Genomic DNA, 15,641 nt, shown 5'->3' on the forward strand with positions numbered 1-15,641 from the left:
GCTGTTTCATTCAGACTCTGTCGCCTCGACGGACCTGGTTTTCACCTGAGGACGGCTGCTTGCGTTGTGGCCGAAACGTCGTGAGAATTGTTTTATTATGTTTTATTTTTATTATTTTATTACTTCCCTTCTACGTGACTTTACCGAAAGAACCAAGAAGATGAATCCCTGCAGTCACGAAAGCTTTAAATCGAAACATAAACAACATCAACAACCACATTAACAACAAATACAGCAGCAGTGGAGGCAGAACCGGCTGTGGGTCTCTGTGTGAGCATATAGGTCTCTTTGTGAGTCTATGGGTCTCTATCTTAGTCTATGGGTCTCTGAGTCTGGTTCGGTGGGTGTGTATGGGTCTCTGTGTGAGTGTGGATTTCAGTTGTGAGTCTTGGGTCTATGTGTGATGGAATCTATGGGTCCCTGTTCGTGAGTCTGTGTCTCTGAGTGAGTCTGTGTCTCTGTGTGGTGAGTCTATGGGTCCGAGTGAATCTATCAAAGTGCTAATGTATTAACTCTTTCACCTTCACCGTGCAGTAGACTTGGCACATTTGTGTTGATAAACAGAACGAGCACTACAATAGGATTTGTATTGAATCAGATACAGCGAGTACTGGTCTGGTCACACACAAACTCACGTGAAATTAGTCTGTGTCGCTGTACGTTTATTGCTTTCTATAGTCACTTCAAATAAACAGTAATACTCAAGACAATGACACGTGCTGTGTTCTTTTTTACCTTCGATTTTTATTGACCATTTTTATTTTCTAATCAAACACGAGCAACCCGCACGGCCTTTGTACCTGACTGTCCGTGCCTGTGTGTGTTTTTTGTGCTTAGTTTGTTGTCCTTCCCCCGCACCTCTGATTAGCCCAGCTGGCTACATTCGTTGCAATATAATCTCAACATACATACAGTACATACAGGCAGGCGGCCAGGAATCCAGTCGGCAAATACTTTGTGAGCCTTGGTGTAAGCCAAGCCTGACTTCTGCTGATGAGAAACAGAACGTCAGAACCTGTCCTTGCCTATGAACATCTGGGCAATTCGCCAAGATTGCACCTCCGATTAGTACGATTGGCTACGTACATTGGCTACGTACGGTGCGAAATAAGTTCAACATCCATACATTGCTTCACGCGACTGACTGGCCCAGAGTGTTGCTTGCATTGAACCAAATGCCGCTTCAATTAGGCACTCCCAGAAGGCCGTGCCTGCGACTGATGGGATGAGTAAAACAATACGTGGTGTCAATCTTGATTTGAAACTTTCGTGACTGCAGGAATCCATACTCTTTGGTTCTTTCGCTGAAGTCACGTAGGTAGAAAAATAATAGATCACGACGTTTCGATCGCAACACAAGCAACCGTCATCAGGTGGGACAACCACGGCAAGAAAAAAAAACTGCTGAAGTAGGCGAGAGACCTGCCGTGGCACGAGGTTATATAGGCCTCGGCAATAGGGGGGAGAGAGGAGGTGGGGGGAGAGAGGGGGTGGGGGGAGAGAGGGGGCGGGGGGAGAGAGGTGGGGGGAGAGAGGGGGCGGGGGGAGAGAGAGAGGTGGGGGGAGAGAGGAGGTGGGGGGAGAGAAAGAGGGGGCGGGGCAGAAAGTGGACCCCGCGGCAGCACTTGGAGAGATCTGAGAGATCGGCTGCAGGGGGGGGAGAGAGAAGGGGGGGGGGGGCAGAAAGTACGTGGTGTGTATTATGTCTTTAATGTTTCTTGTGGAGAGAAGGGTTTTGCGAAGGAGGAATGATGATGATGTTAGTGACAATGATAGTAATGGTGATGGTAATGATTGTGATGAAGGTGGTAGTGGTGGTAATAATGGTGAAATGGTGATGATGGTATTGGTGGTTATTGTAATAATGATTGCAGTGATGGTGATGGTAAGAAGTGTGATGGTGATAATGGTGGTGGTGGTGTCGGTGGTGATGATGACGATGGTGTGATGCCGCCGCCACGAAGCCGTTCGGCAGGCACCAAATCCCCGACCTCGCCACCACCAAGCAACGGAGCCGACCCCGCGTCCCCCTCACCTCACCTCACATGAACACACCTGCACTCATTCCCCCCCCCCCCATAGAGCTCCGAGGGGAGGTCGCCTGGCCGACCGGTTTTTATCCGAGAGACCCTTATCGGGATTAATTCTCACGGTTTCCGGCGATCAGGGAATTGGATGACCTCCCCCGTGCTACGTGGTACCGCGGCGCTGCTGCCGGCCTTAATATGGTGTGGTCGCGGCGTGGGGCATTCGGCCACCGCGGTTGAGGCGCATTTCCCCCCACACACACCCCCACGAGTCGACGGGGCAAGCAGGGGAGGCACGAGACAGCATGAATAGCGGGGTCACAGGGGCTGTTGCGCATAGTCATGGGGGGTTGGGATAATTGCGCTTGAGCGCGCAGGCCCCATTGTTAGGAAGGGTAAGGGAGTAATTAGGATGTACGCCGCCAACGTCGCTCACTGATTAGCATATCAACAGCGCCTGGGGACTGCCGTGCGCGGGCTTGGGGTGCACGAGCCCATTGTTCAGCGCAGCATCCCCTTTGGAGGTAGGGAGGATAAATAGAGGAGCGCGGAGGGGAAATCGCTCTCTTCTCTCCAGCGCCAGGCGACAGGACGCTCTCCAGTCCAGCGACCCGATCGTCCGTGAGACGCATCGAGGTGCGCTGCGAGCACGGGATCAACGAACCGCCGTGGGCATCCAGCAGGAAGTAAGTAGGTGAATTAGAATCATAGCAGATAAATCGGGAATAGGTATAAAGGTATCAGCGTAGGCCAGCCTCGTCGACTCACTGATTTAACATTAAATTACCAGGTATCAGATAATAAATCATTAATAGCGAAGCGTGGTCTCGCGTGATATTGTCGTGCAGTGTGAGCGTGTGGGTGCGCGTGTGTACACTGTGGCATGTTATATGTGCGACCGCCGAGGGCATCTAGTGAGAGACTGTCCTGAAATCACCCGAGCTAGGCAGACGCGGGGGTTAAACTCCAACGCCCCCTAGAAAGCGGACCAACTAGGGGTGCAATCGACGCGGTCCCGATACAAATAGACGATAATGAGAATAATGGCGAGCGAGTGATCTCCACACAGGTTCCAGCAACAACGCCCACAGAAACGGTGACTCCTGGCGACTGGCTACGGGAGCTGGTGGCGGGGATCACGGGGGCCACGTCGCTGGTGGAAGGGGAGGTAAACGGAGTGCGTACCCGAATCCTGCTGGACACGGGGGCGGTGGCCTCGCTCGTGAGCGCAGCGCACTGCAGCATGATCGGGGTCGACGTGCGTCACCTGCAGGCACCGGACCGCGCGCTGCACACGGCGAGCGGAGCCGGAATGGGGCTGCTGGGGAGAGCCACCTTAGAGGTCCGCATAGGCAGCCAGGGGTGCACCCAGGAGTTCTACGTGTCGAGTGCGTTGTGTCACGAGTGTATCGCAGGTACCGACCTCTTAGAACGGCTGGGACTCAACGTGCAACCCCGCCAGAGATGCGCCACCGTGGAGAGCAACGGCGAGCGGATACCGTTCCTGGGACGAGAACCGACGCGCCCCCGCTTCACACCTGTGGCCGCTATCCTGGCGACGGCAGTCACCATCGGGCCGCTCACCGAGATGCTGGTGCCGGTGGCAACATCCCCCACCGACCCCGCGCTCCGACCATCAGGGGAGGTAATGCTAACTCCTCACCCGGAGTTGGCAAAACGGTATGGGATAGTGGGATCCGCCACGTTGGTAAACGCAGATGGGGACCGATTGTTTATGCGGATGTTTAACCCCCACAGTTCCCCAGCGATACTGCGACGGCGCACCCCGATAGCCACAGTACACCCCCTGCACGCACGCCACTCTAACGACTCGGTGTTCGCACTCTGGGCTGAGGACCCCGGTCGTCCTGAGGGTGAGCAGGACCTGGCCTGGCGAGTCGGCCCAACTCCCCGAGCCGAAGTCGTTCCCCTGCTCGATGCGTTACATGTACCATGGGCGGATTTACCTAAGGGAGAGGCCGATCGGCTGCGCGAGTTACTGCGGGAGTATGCCGACGTGTTCAGCGAACACGACTCGGACGTGGGTCGGACCGACCTTGTTAAGCACCAAATTGACACCGGTGCAGCCCGACCCATCAAACTCCCTGCATACCGAGTGGGCGCACCCGAACGCACCCAGATCAAAGAGGCGGTTGGGGACATGCTTCGCGATAACATAATTCAGCCCTCGGCGAGCCCCTGGTCAGCCCCGGTGGTACTAGTAACGAAAAAGGATGGGTCAACCCGGTTCTGCGTCGATTATCGTAAACTGAACGCAGTCACGCTCGGCGACGCCTTCCCCATACCCCGCATCGACGACACTTTTGACAGCCTCGCCGGAGCGCGATATTTTTCCACCCTCGATCTCGCGTCCGGGTACTGGCAGGTGGAGATGGCGGAGGAGGATCGGCCGAAAACCGCATTCACCACCCCGATGGGACTATTCGAGTTTCGAGTACTCCCGTTCGGACTCACCAATGCACCCGCGACGTTCCAGCGGCTGATGGAGTTGGTGATGCGGGGTTTGCAATGGGAACAGTGCCTGATTTACTTGGACGATGTGATCGTGTTCAGTAGATCTTTGTCTGAGCATTGGTCCAGGCTACGAGAGGTGTTCCAGCGACTGCGAGCGGCTCATCTCAAGCTCAAGCCACGTAAGTGTTACATCGCACAACGCGAGGTGGGGTACCTCGGGCATCGCGTCAGCGAGGCAGGCGTGCGTACCGATCCGGAGAAGGTACGCGCCGTAGTGGAGTGGCCACGGCCAAGGAATCTGACGGAGATCAGATCATTTTTGGGGCTCGCCACCTATTATCGTCGATTTGTAAAGGGATTCAGCGAGATCGCACGCCCCCTCACCCAACTCACTTCCCCCTAAGCACCCCTATCAGTGGACGGGGGCCTGCCAGACGGCCTTCACCACTCTCAAAGACCACCTCACCCACGCCCCCACCCTCGCTTTCCCCGATTTTACCACCGATTTTATTTTGGACACCGACGCCTGCAGCAGCGGGCTGGGCGCGGTGTTGTCACAGGTACAGGATGGGACGGAACGAGTCATCGCGTACGCCAGCCGGACCTTGAGTGGGGCCGAGCTGAACTATTGCGTGACCCGCCAAGAGTTGTACGCCGTGATTTTCGCATGTAAGCAGTTCCGGCCGTATTTGTACGGCAGGAGATGTCGCGTACGCACTGACCATTATGCTCTTCAGTTCCTTCTTACATTCAAGGAGCCGCGGGGGCAGATGGCCCGTTGGTTGGCGCAGTTGCAGGAGTACAACCTGCAAATCGAGTATCGGGCTGGCCGGACGCATGCAAACGCGGACGCCTTGTCGAGGCGGCCCACGGTGTACGCCGAGACAAGGGCGGAGGAGGCCTGCCCCTGTTTCACGGGGGGACGCTGCCGGCAGGCAACGGACCCCCGAGAGGCCGCGGCCACTGACCCCCCCCCAGCGAGAGAGAGTGCAGTGTGCGCCACAGAGACCCTCACAGGTGGCACCGAGGATCCCGTCGACCGCCCGGCAAGCGCGGGACCCGCGGCTCGGGACCCGATCGGACGGATCCAGGAGGACGTCGGCTGCGCCTTCCCGGGCCTGAACGACGAGCAGCTGAGACAGACCCAGCAGCGAGATCCGGATCTGGCGGCCGTGGATGCGGCACTGCGGGAGGAAAAGAGCGCCCTACCAGGACCCTGGAGCGGTTTGTATGCCCGGTTGTGTGTGCAGAACGGAGTGGTACGGGAGTTAACCGAGGCCGGCCAGCCGGGGTGCATCTGTGTTCCTGCCCAGGTGCGACCCCAGCTGCTACGGCTGGTGCATGACCACCCACTCGGGGGCCACGATGGGGAACGACGCACTCGAGAGACCCTGCGTCGCCAGTATCTCTGGCCCAAATTGGCACAAGACGTGGCGGCCTGGGTACAGGGCTGCCGCGCCTGTCAGCAGTGCGGGCCGAAACCGGCACGATACCAGGTACCCCTAAGGCCGTTCCGCGTCAGCCGCACGAATCAGCTGGTCGGGATCGATCTACAGGGGCCATTCCCACGATCCCATCGAGGCAACCGGTATATTCTAGTCGCAGTAGAGTATTTCACCCGCTACCCCGTGGCAGTGGCCATCCCTGATAAAACGGCCTTGGTGGTGGCCCGGGCATTCGTAGAACATTACGTACTCAAGCACGGGATCCCGGAACGAGTCCTCACCGACCAGGGTAGCGAGTTCGAGGCCGAGCTGTTCCAGGCACTGTGCCGAGAATTCGGAATCCAGAAGGACCGAACCACAGCGTATCACCCCCAAGCGAACGGTATGGTAGAGCGCATGAATCAGACCCTAGCGGGGAAACTCAAACGTATGGCGGCCGCAAATCAACGGGATTGGGACGAACACCTCCCCTACGCCCTTTTCGCCTACGCCACCACCGTACACACGTCGACGGGACAAACCCCGTTTTTAATGATGTTCGGCCGTGAGTCTCGTTTACCCGCAGATCTGCTATTCGGCGTCCCTTCCCCCCAGCCGGAGGAGGGAAGCTGCCCCGTGGAACACCTGTTGGAGACCCTGCGAGAAGCCCGAGGCCGAGCATACCCGCAAGGGGAAGCCGCGCATCGGCGGCAGGAACAGGGCACCCGACCCCGCATGGAACCCCCCTTATTCCTGACAGGCGCTAAGGTGTGGCTACACACCCCTCGCGTCGGGGCCGGGCAGGTGGGGAAACTGACGACCTACTGGCGGGGACCCTGGACCGTGGTGCGGCAGATATCCCCCTGGACGGTACTAATTTACGGCGGGGAGAGGGGTCGAGAGACGGTGGTCAATGTCCGCCGCTTAAAACCATGGAAAGCGGCCCCGGCGAGAGAGGACTCCGTCACCCGAAAGCCCCGAAATCCCAGAGTACCCGCACCCCTCGTGTTGGGGGGCCTCGCACACTACATGGGCCCCGCCGGGTCCCCGAGACGCCCCGATCCAGTCCGGAGACGGCGCGGACGACGGCCACTAAACCCTTCCGCTGCTGAGTTTGTGCCCCAGCCCACAGGTGCCGGGGGACGGGGAGAGCCGCTGGAGTGGAGGAGGAGACCGCCGCAGGAGCTACAGAGGACGGAACCACCCGCCCCGAGGCCAGCCACCAGGTCCGGACGGATCCCCCGGACCCCGCAACGTTTCCTCGTGGGCGCGGCCCAAGCGAGGTGCTCCAGTCAACCCGGGACGGGGACTGGCACCTCGGGGGGCTATGTGATGCCGCCGCCATGAAGCCATTCAGCAGGCACCAAATCCCCGACCTCGCCACCACCAAGCAACGGAGCCGACCCCGCGTCCCCCTCACCTCACCTCACATGAACACACCTGCACTCATTCCCCCCCCCCCCATAGAGCTCCGAGGGGAGGTCGCCTGGCCGACCGGTTTTTATCCGAGAGACCCTTATCGGGATTAATTCTCACGGTTTCCGGCGATCAGGGAATTGGATGACCTCCCCCGTGCTACGTGGTACCGCGGCGCTGCTGCCGGCCTTAATATGGTGTGGTCGCGGCGTGGGGCATTCGGCCACCGCGGTTGAGGCGCATTTCCCCCCACACACACCCCCACGAGTCGACGGGGCAAGCAGGGGAGGCACGAGACAGCATGAATAGCGGGGTCACAGGGGCTGTTGCGCATAGTCATGGGGGGTTGGGATAATTGCGCTTGAGCGCGCAGGCCCCATTGTTAGGAAGGGTAAGGGAGTAATTAGGATGTACGCCGCCAACGTCGCTCACTGATTAGCATATCAACAGCGCCTGGGGACTGCCGTGCGCGGGCTTGGGGTGCACGAGCCCATTGTTCAGCGCAGCATCCCCTTTGGAGGTAGGGAGGATAAATAGAGGAGCGCGGAGGGGAAATCGCTCTCTTCTCTCCAGCGCCAGGCGACAGGACGCTCTCCAGTCCAGCGACCCGATCGTCCGTGAGACGCATCGAGGTGCGCTGCGAGCACGGGATCAACGAACCGCCGTGGGCATCCAGCAGGAAGTAAGTAGGTGAATTAGAATCATAGCAGATAAATCGGGAATAGGTATAAAGGTATCAGCGTAGGCCAGCCTCGTCGACTCACTGATTTAACATTAAATTACCAGGTATCAGATAATAAATCATTAATAGCGAAGCGTGGTCTCGCGTGATATTGTCGTGCAGTGTGAGCGTGTGGGTGCGCGTGTGTACACTGTGGTTCACCACGTGAGTGAGCGCTGCGTAGAGCGGCGCACGAGTGGGTGTCGCGTGTGTGCAGGTGTGTGCGCTCGTAGTGTGGGTGAAGGGGTCGGTGCGTCCGCAGGTCCCCGATCCGTCTGTCGCCGCCGGGACTCGCGCAGTGTGAGGGCAGTGTCGTTCGCCCCCGACCCCCGTTTAATAGCGCGTGATCCGTGGAGAGACAACGCAGCGTCTGCAGGTGAACGAGGGCGTGCGGCGAGCTATGCCTCTCACACGAGCTCGCGGAGGGACGGACCAGGGAGGGGAGCCGTCGGGCGATGAGCCCAGCGACGGCAGCAGCTGCTCGCAGAGCAGCGAGGGGTCGGCGCACGGCGGAGCCCCTGCCATAGGCACGGAGCAGGGAGGGACTCCGGGGACCAGCGGCCCCAACAACTTGGTGCCAGAAGTGGGACGAACCCTCACATCTTCACGGGAAGGTGGCGCGCTACTCCACGCAAAGGTAAGGCATGTGTTCACCGGCCAGGGGACCCCTACATGGAAAGCGTTTTCCCGTAATATCATAGGGGCTAAAGAGCTTAATGGCTGGTCGGACGCGCAGGCGTTGCGACATCTTACGTTAAACTTAGACGGGCGGGCAGCCGACTTTGTAGAGGCACTACCCGAAAGCGCGCAAACCCAACTAGAAGAACTAATGCGTAGATTAGACCTGCGTTTCGGCACGCGCAACGCGATACGGGCGAAGACCGCCTTAGAGGCGCGCCGACGCCAAACTGGCGAGGACTTCCGAGACTACGCTGAGGACGTGCGATCACTAACCCGGATCGCCCGTCCAGAGTTCTCGAAGGAGGTCATTGACGCGCTAGCTGCAGACAAGCTACTCAGGTACCTAGCTCGCACCGCGTGGTGGCAGCCCAAAAAGAGTAGCGCAGGCCTCCCTTTCGATACCCTAGTCGAGCAAGCGCTGGAGTGTGAGGAGCTCTCCAGCGAACGCGCGCAGCTCCGAGGGTCGGGACAGGAGTACACCGTGGCGAGCCTGATCCCTGACGAGGAGGAGGATGAGGATGAGCCCGCCAGCCCCATGGGGAGACGGGCAAGAGAGGCCCAGAAACCCCGCGAGACAACCCCGGGTTGGGTAGCTGGGTTACAGACCGGCATGGGAGATATTGCTGGCCGAGTAGACCGAATGGACGGTAAGGTAACCCAAGTAGGGGAGAGGGTAACCCACGTAGGTGAGAGGGTAACCCAGGTACGCGAGGAAGCGAATAAAAATATGAAGACCCTCCAGTCTGAGATGGGGGAACTACGCTCGACCGTAGGGGGGCTGGCCGGGAGAGTAGCCCAATTAGAGTCCGATGTGGGACAACTGCGTACTGGGGGAGGGAGAGGGAGCGGACAGGGGACCCGCTACGGAGCCGCCCCCCCTCCCCGGGCATGTTATATGTGCGACCGCCGAGGGCATCTAGTGAGAGACTGTCCTGAAATCACCCGAGCTAGGCAGACGCGGGGGTTAAACTCCAACGCCCCCTAGAAAGCGGACCAACTAGGGGTGCAATCGACGCGGTCCCGATACAAATAGACGATAATGAGAATAATGGCGAGCGAGTGATCTCCACACAGGTTCCAGCAACAACGCCCACAGAAACGGTGACTCCTGGCGACTGGCTACGGGAGCTGGTGGCGGGGATCACGGGGGCCACGTCGCTGGTGGAAGGGGAGGTAAACGGAGTGCGTACCCGAATCCTGCTGGACACGGGGGCGGTGGCCTCGCTCGTGAGCGCAGCGCACTGCAGCATGATCGGGGTCGACGTGCGTCACCTGCAGGCACCGGACCGCGCGCTGCACACGGCGAGCGGAGCCGGAATGGGGCTGCTGGGGAGAGCCACCTTAGAGGTCCGCATAGGCAGCCAGGGGTGCACCCAGGAGTTCTACGTGTCGAGTGCGTTGTGTCACGAGTGTATCGCAGGTACCGACCTCTTAGAACGGCTGGGACTCAACGTGCAACCCCGCCAGCGATGCGCCACCGTGGAGAGCAACGGCGAGCGGATACCGTTCCTGGGACGAGAACCGACGCGCCCCCGCTTCACACCTGTGGCCGCTATCCTGGCGACGGCAGTCACCATCGGGCCGCTCACCGAGATGCTGGTGCCGGTGGCAACATCCCCCACCGACCCCGCGCTCCGACCATCAGGGGAGGTAATGCTAACTCCTCACCCGGAGTTGGCAAAACGGTATGGGATAGTGGGATCCGCCACGTTGGTAAACGCAGATGGGGACCGATTGTTTATGCGGATGTTTAACCCCCACAGTTCCCCAGCGATACTGCGACGGCGCACCCCGATAGCCACAGTACACCCCCTGCACGCACGCCACTCTAACGACTCGGTGTTCGCACTCTGGGCTGAGGACCCCGGTCGTCCTGAGGGTGAGCAGGACCTGGCCTGGCGAGTCGGCCCAACTCCCCGAGCCGAAGTCGTTCCCCTGCTCGATGCGTTACATGTACCATGGGCGGATTTACCTAAGGGAGAGGCCGATCGGCTGCGCGAGTTACTGCGGGAGTATGCCGACGTGTTCAGCGAACACGACTCGGACGTGGGTCGGACCGACCTTGTTAAGCACCAAATTGACACCGGTGCAGCCCGACCCATCAAACTCCCTGCATACCGAGTGGGCGCACCCGAACGCACCCAGATCAAAGAGGCGGTTGGGGACATGCTTCGCGATAACATAATTCAGCCCTCGGCGAGCCCCTGGTCAGCCCCGGTGGTACTAGTAACGAAAAAGGATGGGTCAACCCGGTTCTGCGTCGATTATCGTAAACTGAACGCAGTCACGCTCGGCGACGCCTTCCCCATACCCCGCATCGACGACACTTTTGACAGCCTCGCCGGAGCGCGATATTTTTCCACCCTCGATCTCGCGTCCGGGTACTGGCAGGTGGAGATGGCGGAGGAGGATCGGCCGAAAACCGCATTCACCACCCCGATGGGACTATTCGAGTTTCGAGTACTCCCGTTCGGACTCACCAATGCACCCGCGACGTTCCAGCGGCTGATGGAGTTGGTGATGCGGGGTTTGCAATGGGAACAGTGCCTGATTTACTTGGACGATGTGATCGTGTTCAGTAGATCTTTGTCTGAGCATTGGTCCAGGCTACGAGAGGTGTTCCAGCGACTGCGAGCGGCTCATCTCAAGCTCAAGCCACGTAAGTGTTACATCGCACAACGCGAGGTGGGGTACCTCGGGCATCGCGTCAGCGAGGCAGGCGTGCGTACCGATCCGGAGAAGGTACGCGCCGTAGTGGAGTGGCCACGGCCAAGGAATCTGACGGAGATCAGATCATTTTTGGGGCTCGCCACCTATTATCGTCGATTTGTAAAGGGATTCAGCGAGATCGCACGCCCCCTCACCCAACTCACTTCCCCCTAAGCACCCCTATCAGTGGACGGGGGCCTGCCAGACGGCCTTCACCACTCTCAAAGACCACCTCACCCACGCCCCCACCCTCGCTTTCCCCGATTTTACCACCGATTTTATTTTGGACACCGACGCCTGCAGCAGCGGGCTGGGCGCGGTGTTGTCACAGGTACAGGATGGGACGGAACGAGTCATCGCGTACGCCAGCCGGACCTTGAGTGGGGCCGAGCTGAACTATTGCGTGACCCGCCAAGAGTTGTACGCCGTGATTTTCGCATGTAAGCAGTTCCGGCCGTATTTGTACGGCAGGAGATGTCGCGTACGCACTGACCATTATGCTCTTCAGTTCCTTCTTACATTCAAGGAGCCGCGGGGGCAGATGGCCCGTTGGTTGGCGCAGTTGCAGGAGTACAACCTGCAAATCGAGTATCGGGCTGGCCGGACGCATGCAAACGCGGACGCCTTGTCGAGGCGGCCCACGGTGTACGCCGAGACAAGGGCGGAGGAGGCCTGCCCCTGTTTCACGGGGGGACGCTGCCGGCAGGCAACGGACCCCCGAGAGGCCGCGGCCACTGACCCCCCCCCAGCGAGAGAGAGTGCAGTGTGCGCCACAGAGACCCTCACAGGTGGCACCGAGGATCCCGTCGACCGCCCGGCAAGCGCGGGACCCGCGGCTCGGGACCCGATCGGACGGATCCAGGAGGACGTCGGCTGCGCCTTCCCGGGCCTGAACGACGAGCAGCTGAGACAGACCCAGCAGCGAGATCCGGATCTGGCGGCCGTGGATGCGGCACTGCGGGAGGAAAAGAGCACCCTACCAGGACCCTGGAGCGGTTTGTATGCCCGGTTGTGTGTGCAGAACGGAGTGGTACGGGAGTTAACCGAGGCCGGCCAGCCGGGGTGCATCTGTGTTCCTGCCCAGGTGCGACCCCAGCTGCTACGGCTGGTGCATGACCACCCACTCGGGGGCCACGATGGGGAACGACGCACTCGAGAGACCCTGCGTCGCCAGTATCTCTGGCCCAAATTGGCACAAGACGTGGCGGCCTGGGTACAGGGCTGCCGCGCCTGTCAGCAGTGCGGGCCGAAACCGGCACGATACCAGGTACCCCTAAGGCCGTTCCGCGTCAGCCGCACGAATCAGCTGGTCGGGATCGATCTACAGGGGCCATTCCCACGATCCCATCGAGGCAACCGGTATATTCTAGTCGCAGTAGAGTATTTCACCCGCTACCCCGTGGCAGTGGCCATCCCTGATAAAACGGCCTTGGTGGTGGCCCGGGCATTCGTAGAACATTACGTACTCAAGCACGGGATCCCGGAACGAGTCCTCACCGACCAGGGTAGCGAGTTCGAGGCCGAGCTGTTCCAGGCACTGTGCCGAGAATTCGGAATCCAGAAGGACCGAACCACAGCGTATCACCCCCAAGCGAACGGTATGGTAGAGCGCATGAATCAGACCCTAGCGGGGAAACTCAAACGTATGGCGGCCGCAAATCAACGGGATTGGGACGAACACCTCCCCTACGCCCTTTTCGCCTACGCCACCACCGTACACACGTCGACGGGACAAACCTCGTTTTTAATGATGTTCGGCCGTGAGTCTCGTTTACCCGCAGATCTGCTATTCGGCGTCCCTTCCCCCCAGCCGGAGGAGGGAAGCTGCCCCGTGGAACACCTGTTGGAGACCCTGCGAGAAGCCCGAGGCCGAGCATACCCGCAAGGGGAAGCCGCGCATCGGCGGCAGGAACAGGGCACCCGACCCCGCATGGAACCCCCCTTATTCCTGACAGGCGCTAAGGTGTGGCTACACACCCCTCGCGTCGGGGCCGGGCAGGTGGGGAAACTGACGACCTACTGGCGGGGACCCTGGACCGTGGTGCGGCAGATATCCCCCTGGACGGTACTAATTTACGGCGGGGAGAGGGGTCGAGAGACGGTGGTCAATGTCCGCCGCTTAAAACCATGGAAAGCGGCCCCGGCGAGAGAGGACTCCGTCACCCGAAAGCCCCGAAATCCCAGAGTACCCGCACCCCTCGTGTTGGGGGGCCTCGCACACTACATGGGCCCCGCCGGGTCCCCGAGACGCCCCGATCCAGTCCGGAGACGGCGCGGACGACGGCCACTAAACCCTTCCGCTGCTGAGTTTGTGCCCCAGCCCACAGGTGCCGGGGGACGGGGAGAGCCGCTGGAGTGGAGGAGGAGACCGCCGCAGGAGCTACAGAGGACGGAACCACCCGCCCCGAGGCCAGCCACCAGGTCCGGACGGATCCCCCGGACCCCGCAACGTTTCCTCGTGGGCGCGGCCCAAGCGAGGTGCTCCAGTCAACCCGGGACGGGGACTGGCACCTCGGGGGGCTATGTGATGCCGCCGCCACGAAGCCGTTCAGCAGGCACCAAATCCCCGACCTCGCCACCACCAAGCAACGGAGCCGACCCCGCGTCCCCCTCACCTCACCTCACATGAACACACCTGCACTCATTCCCCCCCCCCCCATAGAGCTCCGAGGGGAGGTCGCCTGGCCGACCGGTTTTTATCCGAGAGACCCTTATCGGGATTAATTCTCACGGTTTCCGGCGATCAGGGAATTGGATGACCTCCCCCGTGCTACGTGGTACCGCGGCGCTGCTGCCGGCCTTAATATGGTGTGGTCGCGGCGTGGGGCATTCGGCCACCGCGGTTGAGGCGCATTTCCCCCCACACACACCCCCACGAGTCGACGGGGCAAGCAGGGGAGGCACGAGACAGCATGAATAGCGGGGTCACAGGGGCTGTTGCGCATAGTCATGGGGGGTTGGGATAATTGCGCTTGAGCGCGCAGGCCCCATTGTTAGGAAGGGTAAGGGAGTAATTAGGATGTACGCCGCCAACGTCGCTCACTGATTAGCATATCAACAGCGCCTGGGGACTGCCGTGCGCGGGCTTGGGGTGCACGAGCCCATTGTTCAGCGCAGCATCCCCTTTGGAGGTAGGGAGGATAAATAGAGGAGCGCGGAGGGGAAATCGCTCTCTTCTCTCCAGCGCCAGGCGACAGGACGCTCTCCAGTCCAGCGACCCGATCGTCCGTAAGACGCATCGAGGTGCGCTGCGAGCACGGGATCAACGAACCGCCGTGGGCATCCAGCAGGAAGTAAGTAGGTGAATTAGAATCATAGCAGATAAATCGGGAATAGGTATAAAGGTATCAGCGTAGGCCAGCCTCGTCGACTCACTGATTTAACATTAAATTACCAGGTATCAGATAATAAATCATTAATAGCGAAGCGTGGTCTCGCGTGATATTGTCGTGCAGTGTGAGCGTGTGGGTGCGCGTGTGTACACTGTGGTTCACCACGTGAGTGAGCGCTGCGTAGAGCGGCGCACGAGTGGGTGTCGCGTGTGTGCAGGTGTGTGCGCTCGTAGTGTGGGTGAAGGGGTCGGTGCGTCCGCAGGTCCCCGATCCGTCTGTCGCCGCCGGGACTCGCGCAGTGTGAGGGCAGTGTCGTTCGCCCCCGACCCCCGTTTAATAGCGCGTGATCCGTGGAGAGACAACGCAGCGTCTGCAGGTGAACGAGGGCGTGCGGCGAGCTATGCCTCTCACACGAGCTCGCGGAGGGACGGACCAGGGAGGGGAGCCGTCGGGCGATGAGCCCAGCGACGGCAGCAGCTGCTCGCAGAGCAGCGAGGGGTCGGCGCACGGCGGAGCCCCTGCCATAGGCACGGAGCAGGGAGGGACTCCGGGGACCAGCGGCCCCAACAATGGTGTTGATCATGGTCGTGGTGATGATAAATTGTGGTGGTCGTGATGGTGATGAGGGAGATGGTGATAATGATGACGGTTATGGTGGGTTTTATGGTGATGATAGTGATGATGATGGTCGTGATGGGGGATGTGATAATGGTGATTATTATGGTGTTTTTGTGGTGTTGATGATGATGGTAATGATGGTGATTGTGATGATGATGGTGGTGATCATGGTGGTGGTAACGATGATGGTAGTGATGATCGTGGCAGTGTTGGTAGTGATGATGATGGTGGTATAGAT

Source organism: Lethenteron reissneri, unplaced genomic scaffold (genome assembly GCF_015708825.2).
Source record: "Lethenteron reissneri isolate LAM-NWPU_2019-01 unplaced genomic scaffold, ASM1570882v1 scaffold_1640, whole genome shotgun sequence".
In the NCBI taxonomy this organism is placed as follows: domain Eukaryota; kingdom Metazoa; phylum Chordata; class Hyperoartia; order Petromyzontiformes; family Petromyzontidae; genus Lethenteron; species Lethenteron reissneri.